The 26908-nt window shown below is 38.2% G+C and overlaps 1 long non-coding RNA gene across 1 annotated transcript in view; it reads right to left on the bottom strand.

Moving 5' to 3' along the window:
• LOC122468813 overlaps positions 1 to 21230 on the bottom strand; it is a 38267-nt gene extending 17037 nt beyond the window's left edge. Inside the window, exon 1 of the long non-coding RNA XR_006293324.1 lies at positions 12388 to 21230. This is a non-coding gene — a long non-coding RNA (uncharacterized LOC122468813). The remainder of the gene's footprint in view (positions 1 to 12387) is intronic.
• Positions 21231 to 26908: the final 5678 nt, after the last annotated feature.

Here is a 26908-nt window from a genome sequence, read left to right as displayed (position 1 = left end):
CTAATCCTAACAAAACACTGTGATGTGAGAAATAGTGAAATGAAGTTTGGAATTACCATGTTTCTTAATAGATCATTTATTATAACGATGGTGTCAGATGTGGTAGTTACTTGAGGGTTGGCTAGGCTCAAGGAGACTGTTTTGCTTTACCTAAGATTTTTTTTTAACGTTTATTTATTTTTGAGACAGACAGAGACAGAGCATGAACAGGGGAGGGGCAGAGAGAGAGAGGGAGACACAGAATCTGAAACAGGCTCCAGGCTCTGAGCTGTCAGCACAGGGCCCAATGCGGGGCTTGAACTCACGGACCGTGAGATCATGACCTGAACCGAAGTCGGACACTCAACTGACTGAGCCACCCAGGCACCCCTCTTTTTTTTTTTAATTTTTTTTAACGTTTAGCTTTACCTAAGATTTTATTTTGGGGGGTATAGGTGGCTCAGTCAGTTGAGTGTCCAACTTTGGCTCAGGTCATAATCTCTTGGTTTGTGGGTTCAAGCCCTGCATCAGGCTTGCTGCTCTTAGCACAGAGCCCACTTCGATCCTCTGTTCCCCTCTGTCTCTGCCCATCCCCCATTTGTGCTCACTTGCTCTCTGTCAAAAAATAAAAATAAACATTTATAAAAGATTTTATTTTGGTGGGGAGGGAGTTGAGGGTAAATGGACCAACACATGTAGAGAGGAAATAATGTCAACATGGGCATCAGTTTAGGCTCAATAATCTATTGTCATTACTGTCAATAAAATATCACACATTATGCCTGTAAGAGCATAACTCTAGTTTGGCAATATGAAGACCAGACAAGAGATTTTAAATTATCTTTGTGTCTAAAACTTGCATCTAGCTAGAGCCAAAGAAGAAAAGTCTGAGGCTTCTCCATGCTCTTTCTATTGTCCACTCATTCCAGTTAGTGAGTTCTCCAGTATGGCCACAAGTAACTCATAGAGTCTTTGAAGAGCCACTCTTCTTTGCTCCACTATCCTACTCTGTGCAAGACAGCGTGTCTCACAAGCTGGCCCATCCTTAACATTTGTGAGTCTGAGGCAAATGTGCAAATGGTTGGTTGTTTCCAACCTTCCCCTTATCTCAATGGGCCACATACCCTTCCATTCATACTGACCTCAAAGAAACTTGTGTATAAGTGTGTAGACTTCACCCTATGTATCCAAGCTCTGTCTGCAAGTCCGAAAACAAATTGCACAAATAGTCACCTCTTGGCCTTACTTTGGGTAACACAGCCTGCCATTAAGAAGACAGACAGGTGGGGCACCTGAGTGACTCAGTCAGTTAAGTGTTGGACTTCAGCTCAGGTCATGATCTCATAGCTCATGGGTTTGAGCCCCATATTGGGCTCTGTGCTGATAGCTCAGAGCCTGGAGCCTGCTTTGGAGTCTGTCTCTTCTCTCTGCCTCTCCCCACTCATGCTCGCTCTCTCTCTCAAATATAAACAAAAATTTCTTAGAAATTAAAAAAAAAAAAAAAGAGGATAGAGAAGAGCAGAATCCCAAGGAAGTACCAGAAGGAGGCTCAGGGCTTCATGATCAAGGAATTTAAGGTTTCCTGGGTAGGGAGAGCTTGGTCTAGAAGAAGGAGCAGGTTCCAGGAGGGCAAATCCTGACAAACCTGTCACCTTGTGGGGAGGAGGAAGGCAGAGGAGGGCTAGAATAGGACCTAAAGCATAGAACCCAGGAAAGAAGCCTTGGTTAATTAGATCAAGAGCAGTACTACCAATAAGAAAACTCTTGGGCAGAACCCTCATACAGGCATTGTCTCTTGTGTAGGACCTATACAAGAAATGGAAGCAAAGATGTTTAATAGCCAGAAGGAAGTCACTTCAAACAAGTTATTTTTTAAACAGGCAAGTTTCAAGAGATGTTCTAAAAGAACCACACTGTTCCAAAGTATGTCATGTCAAACTGGAAGAAATCTTCAAGATCATCTAATAAAGATGGAATAGACACCACAGAGACAAGTAACTTGCCCAAGGTTAGACCACAAGGTGTAATGGAGCTGAGCTGAACACTTGTGACTTGTGCTTCCACGTTCTTAGGACTGGATTTTTTCCATGACCTGGTGCTGAACACCATTAAAGTGTAACTCTAAGCAATGTGGAAGAAGAATGGACACAGAATAGCTCTTCTACTGTAAGTATATCTTTAATGATGTGACAGAACAGCAAATAGCAGTGGTTTCTACAGAAACCAAAGACTAGTTAGACTTTGAAAGAGAGAGAGAGAGAGAGAGAGAGAGAGAGAGAGAGAGAGAGAGAGAGAGAGAGAGAGGCAACTGAACTGGGAAATCAGGTGAAGAAAGAGGGGAAATATGTAAGGGCTGATGTCTTGGTAGTGATGCTGAGTAGCAGAGAAACTTTATCTTTTCTTATGAATCAAAACCAGAAAGTGATGTTATCCCTACTGGGTGATCCATCTGGGGAAGTTGGTGTAATGAGGAAAGGTAGAAACAAAGAAGGGGGCTGTAGGGACTCTGAATTACCCCTTCACCCTCATTAACCCCCACTTTGGGACTATATATATAATTCAATTCATACCCTCCTAAATTGTCAGTAATATTTACTTTAAGTATGAAGACTAGTAAATAAAATGTATTGAAGTGCCAAGTATGATCTAAGTATTGATTAATAGTTTTAAGACAAATTAAAGTTTGGTCCATGAAAAAGAGAATTAGGCTGGAGTCCAGAATTTATATTCCAGTCCTAGCCTTGAAGCAAACCATTTAACCTCTGCAGTTCTGTTTTCCCCAAGGTATACAGAAATAAGAAGTCTAGCTCTTAATATTTATGGCAACCAAAAATAGGGGGAGAAAACCCAAGTGTCCAGTAACAGGGAAATAGATTATGGAATATTTATATACTACAGTACTATCAACATTAGAAATTATAGTTTTGAAAATGATTAGCAATAAACTAACAAGCTATAATATAAGGTTAAGGGAAAAAGTATGATTCAGAAACTATATATACTGAATTATGCCAATTTTATAAAATATATGATTATAAACTACTTGAGACAAGTACATCAACATGTTAATTTTCTTATCTCTAGGTGGTTATTAGAGACAAGTTTTTAATTTTCTTTATGTGGTATTTTCACTATTTTCCAAGTTGTGTCTAATGAACATATAGTATAGTAATTTTTTTTAAGTTTTTATTTTAATTCCAGTTAACAAGCAGTGTTATATTAGTTTCAGGTGATTTAGCACTCCCATACAGTGCCCAGTGCTCATCACAAGTGCATTTCTTAATCCCCATCACCTATTTAACCCATCACTCTACTCCTCTCCCTCTGGTAACCATCAGTTTGTTCCCTATAGTTAAGAGTCTGTTTCTTGGTTTGTACAGTATATTAATTTTGCCATTAGGAAAAGATGTTTTTCATAGAAACAATGTACTCTAGCCTAATTCATCAGGATGTTGTAAGGAAAATGGAAATAAGTTTAAAACTGAATCCTGACAAATGTGCTAAATAATCTAAGTATTTATGTTAAAGGAAAAAAATTGATATATGTCTCCATGTGCAACTTTTTTCTTAATAATAAACAGATATGCCTGTAAATAATTAAAAGTCACTTTCAGTCATTAAAAGAGCACAGTATATATGCCACTACCACTTCAGAACTCTTTGTATATGCTAACCCCGATGTGTAAGAAAAAGTCAAATCGACCTCGATCCAGTCATCAGGAGGGATGGCCAGTTTTTTGGGAAAGTCTTTGTGCCGGAGGTGCGGCCTCAAGTAGGGGTGGAGGGGTGTATAGACAGACTGCTTTTTCTAGAGCTTTAATTTCAGCCCCTTTCTCGTGGGCAATGACCACTCTCTTGTCATTCCCCATGCAAGTTGCTAGTAAGTTAGAGGAGGGTTAAGATAGGTTCTTGGGAAATAAAAAGGCAGTAAGTAGGGCTGCAGATGGGGATTGTAGCAGAATGAGAGTGGCATTCCCAGTAAAGTAAAACCAGGTAAGATAGGTGACTACTTTCATCTACAGACTATTGTGTCCTGTACTTGCTAGTCATGCTCTCATTTAATCCTCTAATAATATGAGATAAGTAATGTTATTTCTTTCTTCTCCTCTTCCTCCTCCACTGCCTCCTCCTTCCTCTTTTTTTTTTTTTTTTTAAACCTGAGAAACTGAAGCTCAGAGAGAGAGGGAAAAAAAAAACCTCTCAATCTAAGATCACACAGCTAATAAATTCTGGAGCTACAGTTTGAATTTAGGTTTTACTGGCTCTGAAATTTGTGCTTTTTTACCATAAAGTCCAATGAGTCCCAGAATTTTTTAACATCAGACTCACTCAAGAAGAATGTTGAAAATACAAATTCCTAAATTCCATCCCTGGAAATTCTGATTTAGTAGCTTAGGAATAGGACCAAGGCACCTGTAATTTTAAAAAGCCTTGTTGATTTGCTGTTGGGGTGGTTCGAGGGCCGCTGCTTCATCCCCTAGTGTCTCTCCTAAATCAACAGTGAGGCTGGACACGTTCTGGTGCAGGGGCCTGGAGACGCTGGAGGACCGACCTGTGACTTCACAGTCCGCACAAAATGCCCTCCTCTTGGCCCCTGTAGATTCTCCAGGCTCATCTGCCTCTCTCACGTGGTGGCAAAGCTGGCCAACTGGGAAGGGTGCTAAAGCAAAACATGTGAATGTACCAAGGTAGAGGGAACTGTTTTCAGCAAGAACTGGACTGGCTTTATAGTTGAAAAGAAGGAGACTTTGGGGTAGTGAATGGGAAGGAGGACACGAACCTCCCCCCACCCTGCTCCTCAGGAGTATAGATCAGTAATAAAGACAGTCATTAAACTGGTTCTAAGGAGCAGGTCCTGCTAAGTGCAGACCGTTTATTAGGCTGAGCGACTTTGAAGTTTAGGGGCCAAAGGACATCCCTGTTTAGGACTACAGAGGAGTAACTGAGGGGCCACCAGTGTCCTCTCTGCCGATTTTTCTCCAGGTGAATCAACTTCTCCTCTAAGTAAATATTTAGCAGATATATTAAGTATACTTGTTTAAAGAGGCACAAATCATTGACCTGCTTCACGCATCCCCATGTTTTGGGTCTGCCCTATCTCTCGCACCATGCCCACATCACCTTTCTTCTCCTCCAAATCTTTGCACATGTAACCCCATTGCTTGGAATACTCTTCTGCTCTCTCTGATCCTCTTTCCCCTCATCTATCTTATTAGTCTTGCAGGTCTCAGCTTAAGCATTCCTTTCTTGGGAGGCTTCCCCAACATGGAGGTTACAGACTCTTAGTGCATGTCCTGACAGTTCTCTGTTGTAGCACTCATCACCTTTTATTGTTACTACATATCTATTCGCCTGTTTCCCCCTAAAGTGTGAGCTCAAGGAAGACAAGGACCTTTTCTGTCTTGTCCCTCACTGTTTCCTTACAGGAATCCAAGGTTTGTTAAATATGTATGGGGATTAGGGCACCTGGGTGGCTCAGTCGGTTGTGTGTCCAACTCTTGATTTCTGCTCAGGTCATGATCTCATGGTTGTCTCTCTCCCTCTCTCTGACCCTACTCTGCTCACACGCTCCCCCTCCCTCAAAATAAATAAATAAATAAATAAACATTTAAAAATATATATGTATGAGATCGAAAGAGCTGAGGATGTGAGGTTGTGTGCCTAGTGAGCCTCTCACTTAGAACAATCAAAGGTTGGGACTGGAACTGTGATCAGTTCACAGGAAATCCAGTGGATAGAATCCCTAACTTTACCAAAGCCCAACTTACTTTATGCAGATGATGATGCCAAGAATCCCGAGATGAGAATCAAGAGTACAAGGTGTGTGACTTTTGGCCAGTTGCTTGATGCCTATCTATCTCTCAGAGCTTTTCTGAGTAGCAAAGGAAAGTGTAGGAAAGTACTTTAAAAACAATGTGAGTGCACAGTTGTGGAGACATAGAACGTATGGGGTCATCTCTACAGGGCTGTGGTTGGGACTAAGGGGACATATTCTGTTTCCTATTTTTCCCACCTCAAGCCATATGTCTGGTCAAGTCAGCACAGTCTGTACAGTGGAGCCCTCATCAACCCCCACTCACCACCACCATTATCTGGTTGATTAATACTGTTGGTGTGTTATTGCAAGGGAAAGGGGAGGAGGAGAGAGAACAAAGTAGCAGCGTTTGCTGGGGTAAGAATGTGGTGGATCTGTCAAAAACACTTTCCAGATTCCTCATTCTCTAGGGGATAATTTTTTTTTGCTGGTATTTTGAGATCTCAAAATTAAATACCTGTACTAGGACTGCCATCTCCAAGGTGACAGTGCTAGAAATCTCCATTGGCTTCTTAACAGGAGAAGTTTTAAATAATAGTTGCCTTAACGAAGCACCATATGGATAACATTTTAGCACAGGTAGTCAAATGGTGGAAGAAAAAAAAATCAACTTAAAAAAACAAGCATTTCACAATACATACATATACCAAATCATCACATTGTACACCTTAAACTTACTCAAAGTTATATGTCGATTACATCTCAATAAAACTGGGAAAAAAAGTAAAGAATTAGGATTGCCAGATATAGCAAATAAAATTATTTGGGACATATATTAAGAAATTATTTATTATTTATATCTGAAATACAAATTTAACTTGGTGTCCTATATGTTATCAGGCAACTTTTAGTAGAAAGCATCTCCTTTTTCCCTAAGTTCTGTTCTAATTATTCCATAGTGAAAAATTAAATGTTCTTAAAAATATTCGTTCTGTAGTATCATTGATTATGTGAGTTGAATGCTATCATTTTGTGTCTTTAGAATTACATTTTCCTTCAAAATAGCCATTCTTTTTTACTCATAATTTCATCCAGGAGATTAAGATTTAACATATCTATTCAATTATTTCATGTATTTTTTGGGCTCTCTGTGTCTTAACCTTAAATCAATAAGGATTTTGATCAGTTTGGTCATTTTATTGTATTATATAGTTCAGTACCATTTATTAGTATGTTTTATTTGAAGGCAAATAAATTGCAAGTTTACATAGTGGAAAATCATGAGCACTGCATTTCATTCATTCTGCTCTGTGTTCAGTGCGATTGTTTTTATATTATTATTATTTTGAGAGAGACAGAGAGAGCATGCAAGTAGGGGAGAGGGGCAGAGGGGGAGAGAGAATCTTAAGCAGGTTCAACGATCGGCACAGAGTCCAATGCGGGGCTTGATCCCACAACCCTGGGATCATGACCTGAGCCAAAATCAAGAGTTGGACACTCAACTGACTGAACCACCAGGTGCCCCTATATTATTTTATTTTTTATTGAAAGTTTCAACTGTATACAAAAAATAGGAGTATTTTTATGAACTTCCATGTATCATCAGTCAGCTTCAACAGTTATCATCTCATGGCCAGTATTATTTTATCTGCACCTTTACCCATTCTGCCTCACCTCCACTTCTTCAATGATTTTAGAGCAAATCTCAGACATCAAAACATTTCATTGGTAAATATTTGGTATATATCTGTAAAAAGATAAAGATCCAGAAAATGTATGTGTAATACTATAATTATACCTAAAACAATTAATAGCATCTCTTTAATATTATTAACTATCTAATAAGGGTTCAGATTTCTCTGATTGTCTCATGATTTTTTATATGTGTGTATTGTTTTGGATCAGACACTAGATAGGATATTGATAGGTTTCTCCCTCCCTTATTTATTGAGGAAATTTGGTTATCTGGTTGAGGCTTCTACATTCCAGATTTTAAAAATTGTATCTCTATAGTATTATTTAACATGGCTTTCTGTCCCTGTACTTATAAACTGGTAGTTGGATATGGAGATGTAATCTAATTCAGGTTAAATTTTTTTTGCAAGAGTTCTTCGTAGATGGTGGTGGGTAATATGTGGTATATAATATCCAGTTGTCTCTCTTTTTGTGATACCAGATGATCATTGCTTAGATCCATTATTTAATTTTTAAAAAAAAAATTTTAAGTTTACTTATTTATTTTGAGAGAGAGAGAGAGAGAGAGAGAGAATGCATGCATGCACAAGCAGGGGAGGGGCAGAGAGAAGGACAGACAGAATCCCAAGCAGGCTCCACACTATCAGTGCAGAACCTGATGTGGGACTTGAATGCACAATCTGTGAGATCATGACCTGAACCGAGATCACGCCTTACCGACTGTGCCACCCAGGCTCCCCTACCTACATCCATTATTTAATTAGAAGTCTGCAAAATGGTGTTTGTTTTACTACATTACTCTTTTTCTATTTATTATTGAGAAATAATCATCAATTCTTTTGTTTCCTTGAGGTATATTTCATAAGGCTAAGTCAGTATCATAGGTCTGTCCCCTGGAAACAGACTTTGAGGTGGAGATTGCCTGTCAGAGGTGGGCGCTACATGATGAAATTTTTGGGGTGATAGTGGGGTCCTCAGGGTCCGGAGCCAATGGCCAAGAAAGAATTCTTGAGCCATCTTTGGTGCCAAAAGGTGATTTTATTAAAGCACAGGGACAGGCCTAATGGGCAGAAAGAGCTACCCCAGGACCATGGCTTCCTAGAGAAAGACTTTTCTTACCTTTTGATTATTTGGGCTGCAGATTTCCCTATTCTGTTTTCTCTTTTAGTTTTTATCCTGCTTTTCTGTCTAATAGTTCTTGCAACTTTCTGGTCTGATACTAGCTCCTTTTCTTGTTGTCTGGCTATATTAATAATTATGAATTTTTAATTAATTATTAATTATTTAATTATGGTATTAAGAGGATGGTTTCAAAATGGCAGCTTGAGCACATGCATCTACCTCCATTTCTTCCCAATGTCATTAAAATTCATATTTATTAATATACACTGAAAAAATATTGTTTTTCAGTAAAAAAATAAAATCTAAAAAAAAACCCCCAAAACTTGACAGTTTGTTTTTGGTTATATTTTACTCATACATCTACTTGTATTCAATTTTGCATTTACTTAGGAACTCCAAAGTGCCATTGATGAGGTTTTGGAGTGATGGGGGTTAGGAGCTGATGGCCAAGAAAGAATTCTTGAAGACATCTTTGGTGCAAAAAAAGGTGATTTTATTAAAGCATGGGGACAGGACCCGCAGAAAGATCTGCACTGGGGTTTTGAAGAGTAAATGGTTATATACTATGGAATTGGGTGAGGTAAAGACAAAAGGGAGGTCTTCAGAAGGAGTTGATATGCTAAAAAGGATTCAGTAGATACCTGATACCTTGCTATTGTCAAGCTAAAGTTGTTTTTCTTCTAGTAAGTCATTAATATTATGACAGTAGGGGGTTCCTGGAGAAATATTATACTCTGTATTTGCCGTAAGTATTTGTCAGCGGGGTGCAGGTTATAAGGAAATTTAATTTTACCTGCCATTTCTTTCTTGCCTTTGTTCCCCCACATCACTAGTGAGCGGAGAGTGATATTAGGACTCCAGGAAACTGAGTGTATAGGTTTCTGGAGATTAGGCTCTTGATAAGATTGCCTTTTTCTTGTAATTTACTAAGACATATGTACACTGATGAAGACTCATGTCTTGCATTACTATGATCTCTATCAGTTAACCATTTGTTTTCTTTCCTTTCCTTTGTTCTTGGTCACCCAGGAGTGCCTGAGGAATATCACACATGTCCCACCTGGGGAGGAGTGCTAGCTTGTGCTTTGCCCTCAGCTTGCCTTATGGTCGGGCAACGCCATGAACTGTGCTCTTTTCATCTGTTGCTGGCCTGCTTGAGTTCTGATTCTTGGCCAGATAGCTTAACTCACTCACTATTGGAAGTAATTATAGAGATGTATCTGACCTCAGATACACTTTTTTTGATTAATGCTTATTTGATCGGTGGATATTTTAGAAGGTTAGAGAAGGCATAGTTGGATTGCAAAGCTCAAGTGATGATTACTGCATTTTCAGAATCAGAGTGTATAGGATATTCTTAATTTAATCTCATATTAGAAGACAGTAACCTTATTGGATAGAAGACAATAATCCTTATAGGATAAGTGGATGTTATTCAGATGAAGCTGTGCTATTGATGTGGTTTGAAGTGTTAGGGTTCTGAGCTAATGGCCAAAGAAGAATTCTTGAGACATTTTTGATGTGAAAATGGTGTTTATTAAAGCACAGGGACAGGACCCTGCACTGGGATTGTGAAGAGCAACTGATTATACACTTGGGAGTTGGGGGAGGTAAAGATGGGGAAGTTTCTAAAAGGACTTTCATATGTTAAAGAAGACTTACCGGATCCTGGAGGCCTAGCTATGGTCAAGCTAAGGTTGTTTTTCCCTCTAGCAAAGCATTAACATTAAGACAGTTGGGAGTTCCTGAAGGAATGTGCCTGTCTCCAGTATTTGTCAGTGGGCTGCAGGTTATAAGGAAATTTAATTTTATCTACATTTCTTTTGCCTTTCTTCTCCACATCACTATTGGTACTGGGAAATACAGGTTTGGGATAAAGGAGAGAATTCAAAGAAATGCTGCATGGGTCAGAAGCCTCACCAGCTGTTTTCATACCATCAAATGAGAGAACAAATGCACATGTACTTATGCTGACGCCAGAACACCTTGAAAAGAATTTCTTGGAAGAGTGAGGACCTTAACGTTGAAGATAGTTTAATAGCTTTCTCTAGATTTCGGAAAGGTTCGCATCTATATGCGCCATAGATTCTTATCCAGGAGATGGGTTCAATAGCTAATAGCTTCTCCCAGTACTTTCTAGCCCCAGGAGTCAGTAATTTAGTGTACTTAAGTAGGGATCTCCTTGACATTTTTGCATTGAATCTCAGAATAAATAGGTAATAGCGTATCTATATAACTTGCTAACATGTCATTTAGGCCGCCTGAGGGCTGTAGTAAATTGCTCTGCCACCTTTTTAAGTGAATATACAAATGCTAAGCATCAGTGATGAGATCATCCTGTATTTTATTTTATTATTCTCCCCTATGGTGCTGGGAAATGAATTGCTTATGAGAGAGAGGGAAGGATGGGCTTAATAACTTGTAATCAGATATGCCACACGGCACATGTGAACTTCCTTTTCCCCTATTTTAGCCACCTTTTATCTCAAGAAGAACAATTGATTCTCAAAGATGGGAAGGGTGGAAGTAATCCTTGAATATAAACTGCCCACAGGAATTAGACACAAGTGAGAATAAAACCTGGGAATAAACTTGTGATGGGTGACTATCTGTCCATTCTTTCGGAAGGGTACCAAGGGACAACTAATAATGACATGAACACACATCTTACTGTTCTAAATATTTTACTACTAATAACTTATGCTTATAGCAACTCCATGAGGTAGACATTGGTATTATCTCCATTTTATGGATGAAGGGGCTGAAACACAGGGGTTAAGTGATTAGCCCTCGGTCACACAGAGAGTACAAGATAGTATGCTAAACTGCCTCTAATTTAATACTGATTTCCTGACTGAGTTTGTTCAATACTATGTTTCTAGGGAAGACTTAATCGGTTTTTGAGAAAACATGGCATTTGGTCCAATTTCAAATTAGGAAGACTCTTTGGCTCAATCTTTTAGTCTCTAAGAGTCCCTCAGAGCCTTTACTTGGATAATTAGTTGCGAACAATATCAATTATATCTAAGTGGACAAATTTAATTACTACAGAAGACCAATTGATTTTTTTAATTATCATTGATTGCTCAGTGGTTATCTCAATGTAAAGATTGGTACTTTCTGAATCTTTCATTTAATTGGTTTATTAAGTAGTTCAAAGTTTGACATTAAAGTAAGAGAGGTGAATTTTCCTCCTGCTCCCTTGTTATCTCTATGAAGGATAAACATCACAGAAGCCTAAGACATTCAACAACAAAATAATAACAAGAACAACAATTAATATTAAATTTCCTGTGGGTTTTGGGGGATATTTTCATTTTCTGTTTTAGTAGATTTTTTTGGAGGCAGTGATACCGTAGTTTTTCTAATGGTGAAGATGGAACCTGCCATGTTAGCTGGGGTACCATGATGCTGATATTTTTATCCTCAAGTCAAATTCACAGTGAAGCCAGCTAAGATCATAAGGATTATTCGAAATTGATGTGGATTTAGAGAGAACTGGATTCTACACTTTACTCTATCCTTACCCCTACTCCTCACCTCAGTAATAGCTGGCTGTGTGATTTCATTTTCCTGTCTAATTGTCTTATCTTTAAAATTGGGATAATCACATTTGTCCTCTTTATTACACAAGCAAGACTGTGACAGTGCTCTAAAAATATCACAAATGTATGTAAATTCAAGAATCATTAATATTTAGAGATAACCATATTTGCATTATTTTGCTATAGAAATACTGTCTGACACTAATTGTATCAGTTATCTATTGCTGCATAAGAAATCACCTCAAACCCATTGGCTTAAAACAGCCATTTATTATTTTCCATAAGCCTTACCGATCAGCGGGGTGGATTGTGCTGGTCTGTGCCAGGCTCAGCTCTTCTTGGTCTTGCTTATGCATCTGTGCTAAACTGGTGGGTTAGGATGTCTCCAGTGGGGACGATTTGGGTCTTTTTCACAGGATCTCTCATTCTTCAGCAGGCTAGCTCGGAGTTATTCTCAGGGCAAAGGAACAGGAACAAGAGAGTAAGTGAGGGTGCATAATGTCTCTTGAGGCCTCTGTTAACTGTGACACCCCCTCATATCAACCACACTCTAGAGGTCAAGTTGCAGGACAGTTCAGTTCAAGAGGTGGGACAAATAAATGCCACATCATGATGGCAAGAGATGTACAGACATGTAGTAAGAAGGGAGAAAATAGGAGTCATTGTTGTAATTGATCTATCCTACTAATTGAGTCACTTATATTCAATTTAAACCCTTAATTATTTTTATTTCTTTTACTAGGACAGCGATTTTTGACCTTTCTGATTTTTATGTCACCATGTTATATATCTCTTATATAAATGCGTATATTCATTTCCATGGCTTGTTGCCCATGTATAAATATAACATAAGGCCTTTGAATATATTAGCAATTATTGTGACCAGCAGGTAAGAACCTGGATAATTTATTAGATATACTATTATTTACTAACTCTTATTTGTTATATTAGCATTTGCATAAGGAAATAAAACAGAAGATCTGATTAAAATAATTGTCAGAGTTCTGAAGCCCAGTGTTTTGCTCTACTGGATTCTCTATTACACTGAAATGATTAGTATGCTTCATTACTGGTCCTATAAATAGTCAGATTAAATGAAGAATTGAGACAATATGAATTGAAAATTCAGATTTCTAGCCCTGCCCTCAAGAAATTTTGTTTTGGCTTTGTTTTATTTTGTTTGAGCTAAAACGAGCCTCACTGGATGTCTCCATTGATTCAATTCCCTAAGTGTGTGTTTAACTCATGATTTCACTTGGATTTAGGTATTTGGCTATATGATGCCAAACATCTGGATGTTTTTTTCTCAGCAGTGCCAAATATTCATCTATGGGGAGGAATGATCTGACTTTAGCATTTAGTTGGCATCTTTATATGTACTTTTCAATCAGATGCACTATCTCACCAGGGCAACTCCAGAAGTTTGGTTCAAAAGGATGTATTCCTGATTAAGTTTAATTCTATTAACTGTAAATATAAAGCTATCTGAATTACACACAGGCACTTGGCAATATCTTGGAGATTCTAACATTCCCTTTCTTTATGTTGGCATCATGTTCAGGAACATTTAAATTATATTGCCATAACATTTTCTAAATGACTGTATTGTAATTTAATGTTATATTTGGCAAACACAACCGAAAATACAGCAGCTAATCGTGTAAGCTCATTTTATTTGCATACCATTGTTAACCACTTTCATGTAGTACTTACCAAATGTGTCAGATTATTACGATCTATTTAATGACTTAATGGATGAGGTACATTGTTCTTAAATTCAATTATACCCTTTGCACCTCTAGAATTAAGGTCATGTCAGCATTTCTATTATATAAGTGACTGGGTTTAGCAGTTTTTAACTGAGCTATAAAAATTGGCTTCCAAATCAAATCTTAGTAATAAAGGTCACTGCCTGGGGGAATTCTCCCCCCCCACCCCTAATTTAGAATACATAAATTTTAAGGTGCATCTCCTGCTTTTTAAGACAATCTTTTAGGAAAAATTCCATTATGGCCTTCATATGGCAGAAGGAAAAGTGCTTAATTTCCTGTTTGCTTTATAAGACTAGGTTTTTCTTACTTGCTGAATAACAATCATCTCTTAGACCATTTGGTTTTTAATATACTCTCTACTACTTCTTGCCTGTATGACCTTGAGCTCTCGCTTAGCTACTTTGTGCCTCAATTTGCTTACCCGGAAAATGGATTATTAATGTTACTTGCCTCATAGAGTTGTAGTGAGGATTGAATGACATAATATACACATATGTTTGGGACAGTACATATTAATTGCTCAACAAGGGTTAACTTTTATTACCATCAGATAAGAGGTTTAATATGAGTCCATTCAGCATTAGAGAAACTTCTGAAAAGAACAGGTCACTGAGGTGAGATTTGGCATTTACTGAGAAGTCCAGAAGAGGCTATTGCTATTAGGTAATGATCACTCCATGTCAATAGATTTTTTCTTTTAGAAATGGGTGAGATCCCACTAAGGGATGAGTGAGATCTCCTGGGGGGAAGAATGCAAAGAGGGAGGTTGAAGGAGCCAGGACCAAGCTCTGAGGAAGAAATGAGGCTGAAGGGTCTGTGGGAGGAAGAGTGAACAGGAAGTGAAGGTGTATCAGTACTGCAGAGCAAGAATTGTGGTTCTTATGCAAACGATTATCAAAATCAGTTGGAGGGCTTATAAAACTCAGAAGGGCCTGGAGTTTCTTACTCAGCAGGACTAGGATAGTGCCTGGGAATTTGCGTTTCTTTTTCTTTAATCTTTTTTTTTTTGAGAGACCGAGAATGCATGAGTGAGTGGGCCAGGGGCAGAGAGACAGAGGGAGAGAGAAAATCCCAAGCAGGCTCCACACTGCCAGCACTGAGCCTGGCGCAGGATTCAAACCCACGAACGATGAGATCATGACACTTTCAGTATGCTAGGTTATAAATGGTCATCATTCATCATTCCAGAGAACTAGAGCAGAGTAGGAATAAAGGAGGATTTCTAAAGACTGAAATGAAAATAAAAATCATTATTGTTATTCATCCCCAGATTTGCTTAGGAAGAGAATAAGAGTGTACTAGGTGAATTATTGCCCCTGCAGGGGACAACATGTTGCTAATGAAACACTCTAGGCAATTCCCTGCAACTGCATATAAATTACAAGAAGCTGGACATATTTTCCTGAATGCAGGAAAGCGACCGCTCTTTTCAAGTTTTAAAATATAATTCATTGATATTTTTGGTTTTGCATTGACCAAGGCTCAGTTTGTTCCTGAATAATTTACAGAGAAGTTCTCCACTAAAAATTGGAAAAAGGCTGATCCACTGACGGAAAAATCTGCTTTCCTCTATCTGTGTTCAGGGCAAAATCACTGGTTTCTTAGTTACCATGACCTCCTGTTTTGTCAGGGGGCAGGTCAATATGTGAGAAACCCCACACAGAAATATTATAGTGGGGAGATCACACATGACTCTGTGCAGACCCCTCAGCACAGGTGTGCCATATTGCAAAAGACTCCAAAAAATAAAATAAACCTGATGGGATTCAAAAGCCCTTGGGAATGGGGCGCCTGGGTGGCTCAGTCAGTTAAGCGTCTGATAGGCTCAGGTCATGATCTTACAATTCATGGGTTTGAGCCCCACTTCGGGCTCTGTCCTGATAGCTCAGAGCCAGGAGCCTGTTTCAGATTCTGTGTCTCCCTCCCTCTCTCTCCCCCTCCCCTGCTCATGCTCTGTCTCCTTCTGTCTCTTAAAAATAATAAGTAAACGTTTAAAAAAAAAGCCCTTGGGAAGGTACTAATTAATATTTTTTTAGAAAATTTAATTTCAGTATGTGTTATCTAACCACTGAAAAATAATATCTAACCAATTCAATTAATTGGCTAAGTTTTCACCTCTATTAAAATTTTTTGGACTGTTCTATTTGATCTGATTCAGGACGAAGTTGTTTTTCTCTTTGACATAACACAGATGACATTCATACAATTACAATCTGTTGTTTTCATTCTGCCATTATACACACGGAATCCTAGAGCTGGAAAGTCCTGCAGAACTCATTCTTATGAGCTAATATTTAATGTGCAAACCACTCTGTTTAAGTGAATTTCCTTTTCTTCAAAAAGTACACAGCCTCTGATGGGCTAAAATCTAAATCAAGGAGAATGCTATTGTTTAGAGTCCTTGCTAGGCAGACAGATCAAAGTTAAAGGAATCTAATGGGGTAGAGGAGATCCAATATAAAACTCTGGAAAAAACAAGAAGTAAGATTGTAGAGGAGAACCATCTAACTATTGGTCTATTATCCATTTGTTTGAGATATGTAAAAATATCTAAGCATAGTTTAAGATAACTTGAAATATTTATTAACAAAGAACAAGCACAGTTGATACCATTCAGGATTGTAGAGAATAGATGATTTATGCCCTGATTTACCATGAAAAAAGAAATTAGAAATATATCAAATTCCTTTTCAAAATTCAATTAATGGCTAAAGAAGAACATACAGCATAGTTGCTCAGGAATCTCAAAGCTGGTATGATTTCTGAAAAAACCTGGCATACATCAACTGACCAGAAACCATCAACATCAAGTATATAATGGGGATTTACATTGTGCGGTGATCCATATTATATAAGTAGCATAAGAAATTAAGAAAGGCGATGATACAGTATCTTAGAAAATCATAACTACTGTTCCAGAAATTCTATTTAACCAAATTAACTGGATCAGTAGCTATCATAAATACTAGGAAGAATTTTTTTTTCTTAAAATTCTACTGCGTTAAGTATAGTTCAACTGGAAAGGAAAATGCAGTATTAAAATAGAATTGTGTACAAAGTAGAGGGAGATAAATACCATAAATCCATAAGTATGCAGAAGACTGCCTAGGGACCCCAAGGGAAGTGTTCATATAAATGGTGTCCCCTGCAGCTGGGCATCCTCACACTACCAGTGCAGTGGTAAATTAATCAAGGAGCTTCACAATTAAGCTTAATGTTTATTGATCAACAATGAATTCTACTCAATGGCAGGTGCAGTGAACGATGATAGTTTGGTGAATTTACAGAGAATGCTATGAAATCTAAAGATGTTTTTAATGTCTATTGATTTTTGAGAGAGAGAGAGAGCAAGGGAGGGGCAGAGAGAGACAGGGAGACAGAGGATCCAAAGCGGGCTCTGCTCTGACAGCAGAGCCTGCCAGGGGATTTGAACTCACTAACTGCGAGATCATGACCTGAGCGAAAGTTGGACTCAACTGACTAAGCCATCCAGGTGCCCCTAAAGATGTTTGTAATGTTACAGTCAGAGTATATGATATTGTGTGATTTCATACTATAATCGAAGAAAAATATCTAATCATAAAACAAGGGACAAAATAATATATGTGCATAAACCTTCCCATCCCTTTCTTTAAGAAAAATTTTTCATCCTTTTAGTCCCAACTCTGATGATTCTTCCTTTGTGAATCTTTCTCTTACTCATAGGAGCAAATATAATACTTCTGTGACCCCAGAGTATGTGCATATACTTATAGTATTGCACTTACTCTATTTCATTTTAATTAATAGTATGTGTTAGTTTTTCTATTTATTAATATAATGAGAGTTCCATGGAACCATGTCTTATTTAGTTTTGTAGAACTAGGCACAGAGCAGGTCCATAAAAAGTGTATTAAAGGCATGAGGTTAGTCAATATATGAGAACAAGAAATGTTCATGATATCTATTGATACTTTTAATTCCAAAGACAAATGGGCTCACAGGCAAAATAAATCTCACAGATCAGATTTCTGTTTACCAAAACTACTGCTTGTTAGATTCAATTATTCAGGAATCATAAAAGACAAAACTCTACGAAATCTTGAAAAGTTGGAGGAATCATCTATCAAAATTGAAGATGATACTGGATAGATATAAGAGCCAATAACAGCTTGTTAATCTTTGATCAGATCCTGCACCCAAAAAATACGTGAAGAAAATTTAGGGAGCAAGGGAATATCTACATTTAAAAAAATCTATGTTTATGCTAATATTTAATTTGAAAAAATGTAACATTTATTTTTGTATTTAATTGGATGGGAGATAGTGAAGAGAGAAACTGTTGACTCTAAATTATTGTGGGCTCAGTTCCTCTCCCTATGACCTTGCCTGGCCACACTGATACCTGGTGATGTTGCATGTGTTCCCCTTTAGGATGATAAATATATTAGAGAGGGAGAATTTAAAAACTTAACTCTATATCCAAAAGTGCCAAAAACATGAAATAAGGGTTCAACAGTGGGGAGTATTATTTGTTATGAATATTAGTAAAATTACTGTTTTATTACTTATCCAAAGCTGTTACAGAAAGAAGTGTTTCTAAGCTAAGTCTTTTAAGTGCTATTTAAAGGTTTGCTCTTTTCAGTTACAAATGACACATTTGACTTGTCAAATGAAAACACTTGATAGTTTTGCCAGCACAATAGCCTTGCCACCATCTTGGTAGTGTATTTCATGGGAGACAGTTTAAACAAGGGGGTGTGGCCCTGGAATGATGTCTTTGCTTCTTCTCTTTGCCAGCTATATCACCTTGGGCAGTTATTTGAGCTGTCTCAGAGTTCTCATATACAAAATGATGATAATCAACTACTTCATGAGGCTGTTATGTCAATGAAATTATGTGTACAAAAGCACCTGTAAACTATAAAGTACCATATAAATGTTAATTATGATTATAGCCTCACCTACCATAATATCAGAACCATGTCATGGAACATGGAGGGCCTATTTCCTTTTTCCAAATGAGCTCCTCTGCAACACAAGTAGTGGTGATCTTTTTCATTCGCTTAGTCATTTTCTCCCCCCAATTTCTGTTTTTTTTTTGTGGTAAAAGACATATAATGTAAAATTTACTAACAATCATTTTTAAATGTATAGTTTAATGGTATTATGTACATTAATATTGTTGTGCAACCATTACCACCATCCATTACCAGAATTCTATTTTACAAAATTGAAACTCTATAACCAATTAAACAATAATTCTGCATTCCCCACTTCCTGCTTCCTTGTTGTGTTAGTTTTTTTTTTTTGAGATAATTGAAAGTTCTAATGCTGCTCCCACCTTATCCCTAACACAAAATTCATTACCAATTAGAAATACAATGGTGATAATCTCAATTTTATCTACTACCTTCGTTGTTTTGGTCCTGGTAAGAAAAATAGTCAGAAGATGTAGTCTACTGTAATATAGACCTTGCATGATAGGAGAAATTTGCCACATGTAAAAAGGCTGGACATAGTAACTCTTCTGAAAATGTATCCTAAGGAAATAACACGGGAGGTATACAGAGTTATCTGATAATGGGAAAAAATATAAATAGACCTTCTAAATTCTCGCCAATTGCAATTTAAAAATTGATGGCATAGGGGGTTGGGTGGCTCAGTTGGTTAAGCATCTAACTCTTGATTTCCGCTCAGGTCATGATCTCATGGTTCCTTGGATCGAGCCCCACATCGAGCTCTGTGCTGGCAGCAGGTGTCTCCCTCTCTCCCTGCCCCTCCCCTTCTCATGCTCCTCTCTCTCTCTCTCTCTCTCTCAAAATAAACTTAAAAAGAATTGATGGCATATACATACAATGAATAGCATATAACCACTAAATATCTCCTTATGGAATGATACTTAAAATATGGGGGTATGGTCACACTACAGTATTAAGTTAAAACAATTTTAGTAAACAATATTATGATATTACATCAATTAAGTAATAAAAATTATATATATAATTATGTTATATATATATAAATCCTAGTAGGTATACAGAAAATGTTAATGACAATCTCTGGGTGGCAGAATTATTAGTGATTTTAATTTCTTCTTTGCAATTTTTTATGTTTTGTAGTTTTTTCAATGACCATATATTACTTTTATAACCAGGAACAAAATGTAATTAAATCAAAACCCAAACCGAGGCCACCTCCAAAGCAAACCCAGCAGTGAACTCTGAAGTATTTCAGCTATGAACATTTTAAGTAATTGGAAATTGGGAAGACCATAAAAAGCGGTCACTGGGGGCTAGTATTTGAATGAAAAACCCAAAGAGCTTGTTTCGAATCATGTCGACTTTCACGTTACTAATATAATTAAAGCAAGTAAATCAGTTGGGCAACAAGCCACTCACCCTTCAGACACACGTCACAGCTGTCTGCATGCTCACTATCTTCACCTTGCTCAATTTTCACAGTTTTTAATATGAATATCAATTCCCTTTTTCATAAACCTAACCTATAAATGCCACAACCCCTCTGAGGGATTTCCCCAGGCTTCATTTTAGGCTCCACAAGAAAGGATGTAAAAGAGACCTTTCTTTTGTAAAGTGATTCTATAATTCTGTCCAATATCCATCATTTTCAAGGCCAAGTAATCATATTTAATAGATCCTAAATTACATTCTGTCAGGCAAGGATTCCCTTGATGATATTAACCAGAGCAGAGGACTGACAGGCAGAGGCCTGAAAGTAAGATATTGTTCTACAAAGGGCTTACGAGCTTTCCTTTGCGAGGCTTGACCTCACTAAGTTTGGGGTGGTGCACGATCTGTGCCTTCACCGCAATCCTCAGCCTTCCCAGGGTTACTCACAAACCAACTCCTGATTTCCTGTCTTAAAGTCACTTTTAAAATTAAATTACTTGGCTCGTTTTTGACCCTTTGAGGAAATTGCCATCGTGAATTTATTTCTACAATACTTCACTATCAAGACAGCTAGATGTACAAGCATTTACCTACTCTATCTCCATTTTATCTCCTTATCGGAAGCCTGAAAGAAAAAGGCTGAAGGAGAAAGTTGGAGAGATGCCTTCATGCCTTGTGCTGTTTGAATGAATGTTACAAAGTAGAAGGTTGGAGATCTTTCTTGACAGGAAATATTATAAGGTCATGATGCTAGAAAAGAGTGCAAGGTCAGATTTTCCTTTGAAAAAGGGGGATATCTTGGATCAGGTTTTCATTAGGAGGGACGTTCTCAGTACTCTTTTGAACATCTCTATTGGAATAGCTTTGGTTTTGTGGATTTTACATCTCAAAGGTTTTAAAGAATAAGAAGGTTTAAAAAAAGAATAAGCATTTCCCCAAATTAAACAAAATTTAAGTTTAAAAAAAAAGTTGATTTATAATCAAAAGTCTATTTATTTATAATCTCTACACCCACCAGGAGGCTCAAACTCATGACCCTGAGATCAAGAGTCACTGGCTGAGCCAGCCAGGCGCCCCACAGAATTTAAGTTTTTAATGCTTCAGTTATTAAAACAATTCAAGCACAAATCTTCATTGAAAATACAACTGCTGACCTCTTGCTATGTGCCTTGTCCCTGGTGGCTTTAGGAACACTAACTCATTGCATTTTTACGACTCTGTAACCTGCAGAGATATTTATCCCAGTTTTAGGGGTGATGCCTATGAGTCAGCCATTTCTAAAATCTCAGAGTGTCTGGGACTCCAACAGTTTAGACCACTCTTAATTTTTGATCATCTGTTTTCCCACATGGAATTGCTTGTTCTTGTTCTGGAAAAAATAATCCCACCCATTTGCTCCAAACTTGAAGATACCTGGTCGTGAAATTCTTGCCTAAAGAAAACTGTGAAAACGCTAAAGGTTAGAGGAGGAAGGAGGGAATGATGGTGCTTGGTGTTTAGCATTTTAGAACAGGAAGTAGAATGATGGACATAATGTAGTAGAAGGAAAACCATAGTATTAAACCATTATCAAGGTATTTGTCCTGTGATTTGGGGCAACGGTACTTTACACAAAAGGACCAATTCTGCCTGTTTTCTGCCCCATTTTCTTTTTTCCTTCCTTTTTTTTTTTTTTAAGTTCTCAGGTGTCTGTGTCTTTGCTCTTCATTAATTCTTTCATTTTTACTCACAACTCTCTCTTCTTATTTCTATCTTACCATCATTCTTTCCCTAGTTTTTCCCCCATGCCTAAAGAAGAGAAAAAATAAGACAAAACAAACCTTGGTGTTCTCCCTTTAAGTGCAATAAAACAGGTGCAAAAACTGAAGGAAGGAACCGGCTGGTTTCACGACCATGTCTTCCATCTTTCATCATCATTAACTCCTCTCGCTGCTGTCTTCTTCTTTACTTCCTCCTTTCCAATAAGTCACTTCCTTCTTTTCAATAAATCACGAAGGCCAAGATTTAAAGGTACGTTACCACATTCTGATACACTACAGCGGTTTAATTTCCTTATCAGTCTAACCCAAATTGATTTCTCATCGACAGAGCTCAGCTGCCACCAACTTACCCGCTGTGTTCAACAAATGGAAACTCTCAGTAAAACCTGTATTATCATTTATTTCCACTGTGGAAATACTAAACAAGCTGGAATGTGGTGATTTCTTTAATTTTTTAAGTCACAACACAATTATTAGGATGATGAAAATTTCACAATTTTCCAGGAAATAAACATGTAGAATCTGACCACTAGGTCTCCAGTAGACTTTGGTCCTTTTCAGTGTATTTTGCCTGGACGTGTTAATATGCTATCTACCTTCTTCTCAATGTTCTAATTAGTAAAGAAAAATAGTGGCATTCTTTTATCTTTTAAAGGGGTTATTTTAAATGGGTTTTTCTATTTTTAACTCCACAGAATAAACAATTATGGCTGTCTGTATGTGTGTCACATTTTATATTTTTCAGAGAACTTTCATAGAATTATCTATTTAATCGTCATTAAAACACCAAACACTTGCTGGACACTGTGATAAGTATTGTGGTCCAGATGAAAAGGTTCCACAGATCCTCTTTGAGAAGCTGGGGAAGAGATTATGGGGGCACATGTAATAATTCCAGACAGACTAATGTATTATGGATTTTAATAATTGTATATACAAGGTACAAAATGAACACTGGGCAACTATTAATTATATTGTTCTCTGATAGCATTTGTCATATTGTATTTTAATTCGATACATAGTAACAGCTTCTCCCACTAAGTTGTGATAAAGAAGACATCTTATGCACCTCTGCCTTCTCATCATCAGACACAGGACCTTGAACATGATAACCGGTTACTCTTCAATGAATGGAGGAATAAAATGGGTGGTATCTATACATAGATATAGAGCTGTATGGACATTCATTTTATATATTATAAATGTATATATAAATGTATAGATACTATACATTGATTCATATATTACATATTTATGTATAAACACATACATGTATATATTATTATATATCACATGTATATATAATTATTATGCATCATTATATATGATAGATATCTAACATATATATGTTTAAATTAATAATTCCAGGAAAGAGGATCTTTTATGCAACATGGGAAAAGAATTGTTTTTTGGCCAAGAAAAGTACTATCTTTGTGTTACTACAGACTCTGTATATAATAGGTTCCATATTAATATGTTTTCAAATTCTGAAGATGTAACTGTGATGGTCAAGGTCAGCCTTCTAAGAAAGATCGAATTCCCAAATTTCCTTTCACTTTAAGGAGTGAGAGCCTTCTAGCCTTTCTCTCCCTCTTGCTCTTCCTTTCCAACATGACTACAATTCATGCCTCATTAAGGAGTGTATGTTGTCCTCCATCTTCAATTAGTGAATTCTTCTGACTTACTGTGTGCTTCATTCCCATTTTATGTGTATTTTCTTCAACTGCTCACTGCTTCAACTTTAGGTGCTTGCTGATCACCATCCTAACTAGACTCAATTGTGAATTTGGGAGGGACAATGGAAGAGCTATTTGACATAAGGAAGAAAAGGAACTCAAAACCTTGCTTTTTCACCTGTAAGTTGCACAGAAAATACTCAGTCAAGTTTCTAACAGGGACTCACTCCTTTCTTTTGATCTTTGATCTTTGATCTTTGATATTTGGAGGAATGTTGGGCTTTATGTAGTTTTACTTAAACAAATGTTGATAGCAAGATGAGGATGCTATTCCTTTTTGTGAAGGAGCTGCCTGAAGAGTTCTCATTGTATGGCTTTTTATCTTAGTAGAAGAATGCATTTCAACACTAGCTTTATTTATAATAAATCAGTTTAGTTGCAATGTTTGCTTTATTTCTGTTCCTCTGTTTCTGGCCCATGGGCTCCTAACCTGCACTGATGGGCTTTCCTTATTCAGAAAGGCGGATCTAATGTGGGCCTTAATTGTGGGGTCAATAAGGAGCCCCATGCCCTCTCTGAGTGGGTCTTCTTTGTTGGCTCTACTAGGATGAGCTTAGTCATTTTTCACTTGTTTTCCACGGACTGGAAAATGACATCAGCTGCTGACCTTTCTATAATGTTGACCATGTGCCTATATCCATCCCACCAGTTGCCTCTAGTAAGGATCTCTGCTGCTTGCTCCGGGCCTGCCTGCCATAACTCCTTGCTCCCCAGGTCTCAGGAGTCCACTGTGTGTTTCTTGTCCTTCCTCCTTTGGGCTGGTGTTTTGTTTTAGTCCCACGTCCTAGATTCAACATCTTCTTTCATACAACAATCATCTTCTGGCCATGATGACCTCCTATGCGGAACTCTGACTCTCCACAGATCCTGAACATCTCATTTTTTTTCCCCAAATGGTTCAGCCTTCTCAGTTTGTCTGGATGTCCCCACTTAGTTTTGTTTAGGACAATAAGAGAAACTCAGATGTATTCCTCTGTTGGAAAAGAGATAGTTACCTAGCTTTCTTAGTGTCAGCAAAATGATGACTTATGCAAGAAACCATTTGTACTCTGATGAGCACGAAGAAAGCTCTCTGGATCATTTCATCCAGAGATCATTAAGGCCAGGAACTTACGACCTGGGACAAAATCTCAGAAGGATTCCTTATAGCCCTTGTTTATTACCATTCTCCCTTAAATGTATGCATTCCTTGGCTGATAGGTGAAAGTGGGAAAAAGGACGAGCTTTACCTCTGCATTGTCTCTAACTTACTCCCCATTGGCCTTTGTACTTTTCTGAATCACCCCAAGGAGACCCTTGATATGCTGAAGGGGTCAGTCAAGGTCCCAACAAGAAACAGAAGGCATACTTGATTGGGCCTTATTCAGGGAGTTTAACCAAGAGGCTACTTACAAGGGTGTAGATAGGTTCAAGGGAAACCAACAAAGGATGGTAAAGTCTCCCCAGGGCTAGTAACAGTGGGGATCCTTACCAGCCATTGGCTTAAAGGGATAGAGAAGGGAAAAGCTACCAGAGCCCTGAGAGAGAGAGCGAGAGCTGTAGCTATAGTATAATGGGGGCTGTGTGGCCCTTTCCAGAGGGAAGGAGCTACTGCCAAGCCTTGGTCATACAGGGAGGGACCTCTGACCTCACTCTGCTTCATTCTGCTCCCATCCTCACGTCTCCTACCTACCTCTTGCTACTACCTCCCATTAGTGGAATCCAACCAGAAGGCAGGGGATGGGACCTGAGATGATGCAAAGTACAGGTTGGCCTGTCTTGGGAAGGAGCAGATCAGGAGGCTGGAAAGAGCATCTGGAGGGCTGATGCTGAAGATATCTGGCACATCTAGTAATTGATCTTCAGCTTGAGGTTGCCTCCTTAAATGATAAGGATATTTTGATGCAGTGAGTGGCACGTCTTTGAAACCTCTTAGAAGCTTATATAGCCATGTTTTTTCTATGAAAGATTTTTTTTTTTTCCTAAACTAGTTCAATAATATGGTAAGTATAGGATTCCCTACAGACTTACTCCCTGGCTCTCTGGCTTACAGATTTGTCTCAGAGCCCTTCAGCCTCCAACATCTTGATCTTGTGGAAGCTGCTGCCATGATAGCTGCATTGATGGCAAAACTGCAGTTTTGTTTGATGCCCCATTTCAGCTGTATTCCTTTCGGTGATGGGTATCAAACCACAAACCAAACTCCTCTCCTCTCTTTCACTAGAGACTCACCTTCTTTATGAGACATGTCTGGTAAGTGTTGGAAGCCATAGAGGATTTTCTCCCTCTTCTCCCACCTAAATACAAACACATACACACACACACACACACACACACACTTGTGGAGAATTTGAAAAAGCAGAGTCTTGATCTTTGGAGAGAGGAACAGATTCTCTGGATGGGAACTGAGACGTTGCTGAGTTGGATGGCAAGATACCCACCTAAATATAGCCTCTTCTGAGCTTGCACAGCCTTATGACTCAGCATTTCTTCTGGAGATAATTCAGTGAACTCCTATACACTAGATCCAAAATCGGCAGAGCAATGTGCTGTGAGCTCCAGAATCAGGCTCTGAAACTAATGCAAGGGTGAGGAACAAAACTGAAAGCAAAAGATGTCATGATTTTTTAGGGCCTAAAGTTTTTTTGTTTTTGTTTTTGTTTTAAATTTTAGAGGAGGGTGGGAGAGGGGCAGAGGGAAAGAGAGAGAGAGAGACTTCTAAGTAGGCTGCATGTTCAGTGTGGAGCCTGAGGCGGGGCCTGATCCCGTGACCCTGGGATGATGACCTGAGCTGAAATCGAGAGTCAGATGCTCAACCTACTGAGTCACCAGGCACCCCTAAAGTTCTTTAATTCTGTGTCAAGTGGGAGTTTTTAGACTTTTCTAAAGGAGAGGCTTGGAGATGGTGCCCTCTACTTTACATTGTGACAGTTTCTTGCCACAGCTGTAAAGTTGCTATAGTGAAGCTGCTTGGCCCTCCTACAGACATCTGCTTCTGGGAAGGGAAACCTGAGGTGGGTGGTCACCCAGTGCAGGCGGGGACACACCTACAAGTTTCGGAGAGTATGACTGAACCATAGAGGGCGAAGGGCACCAACACTGAACCCCTGACAGGGCTTTGGTGAGAAATGCTTTGTAACCCGTTCCTGTCTTCATTTGGGAAGCTGAGAGCT

This window comes from Prionailurus bengalensis, chromosome B3, assembly GCF_016509475.1.
Source record: "Prionailurus bengalensis isolate Pbe53 chromosome B3, Fcat_Pben_1.1_paternal_pri, whole genome shotgun sequence".
Classification (NCBI taxonomy): Eukaryota; Metazoa; Chordata; class Mammalia; order Carnivora; family Felidae; genus Prionailurus; species Prionailurus bengalensis.
The sequence above is the reverse complement of the archived record's forward strand: the minus strand, read 5'-3'. Positions and strand labels throughout refer to the sequence as shown.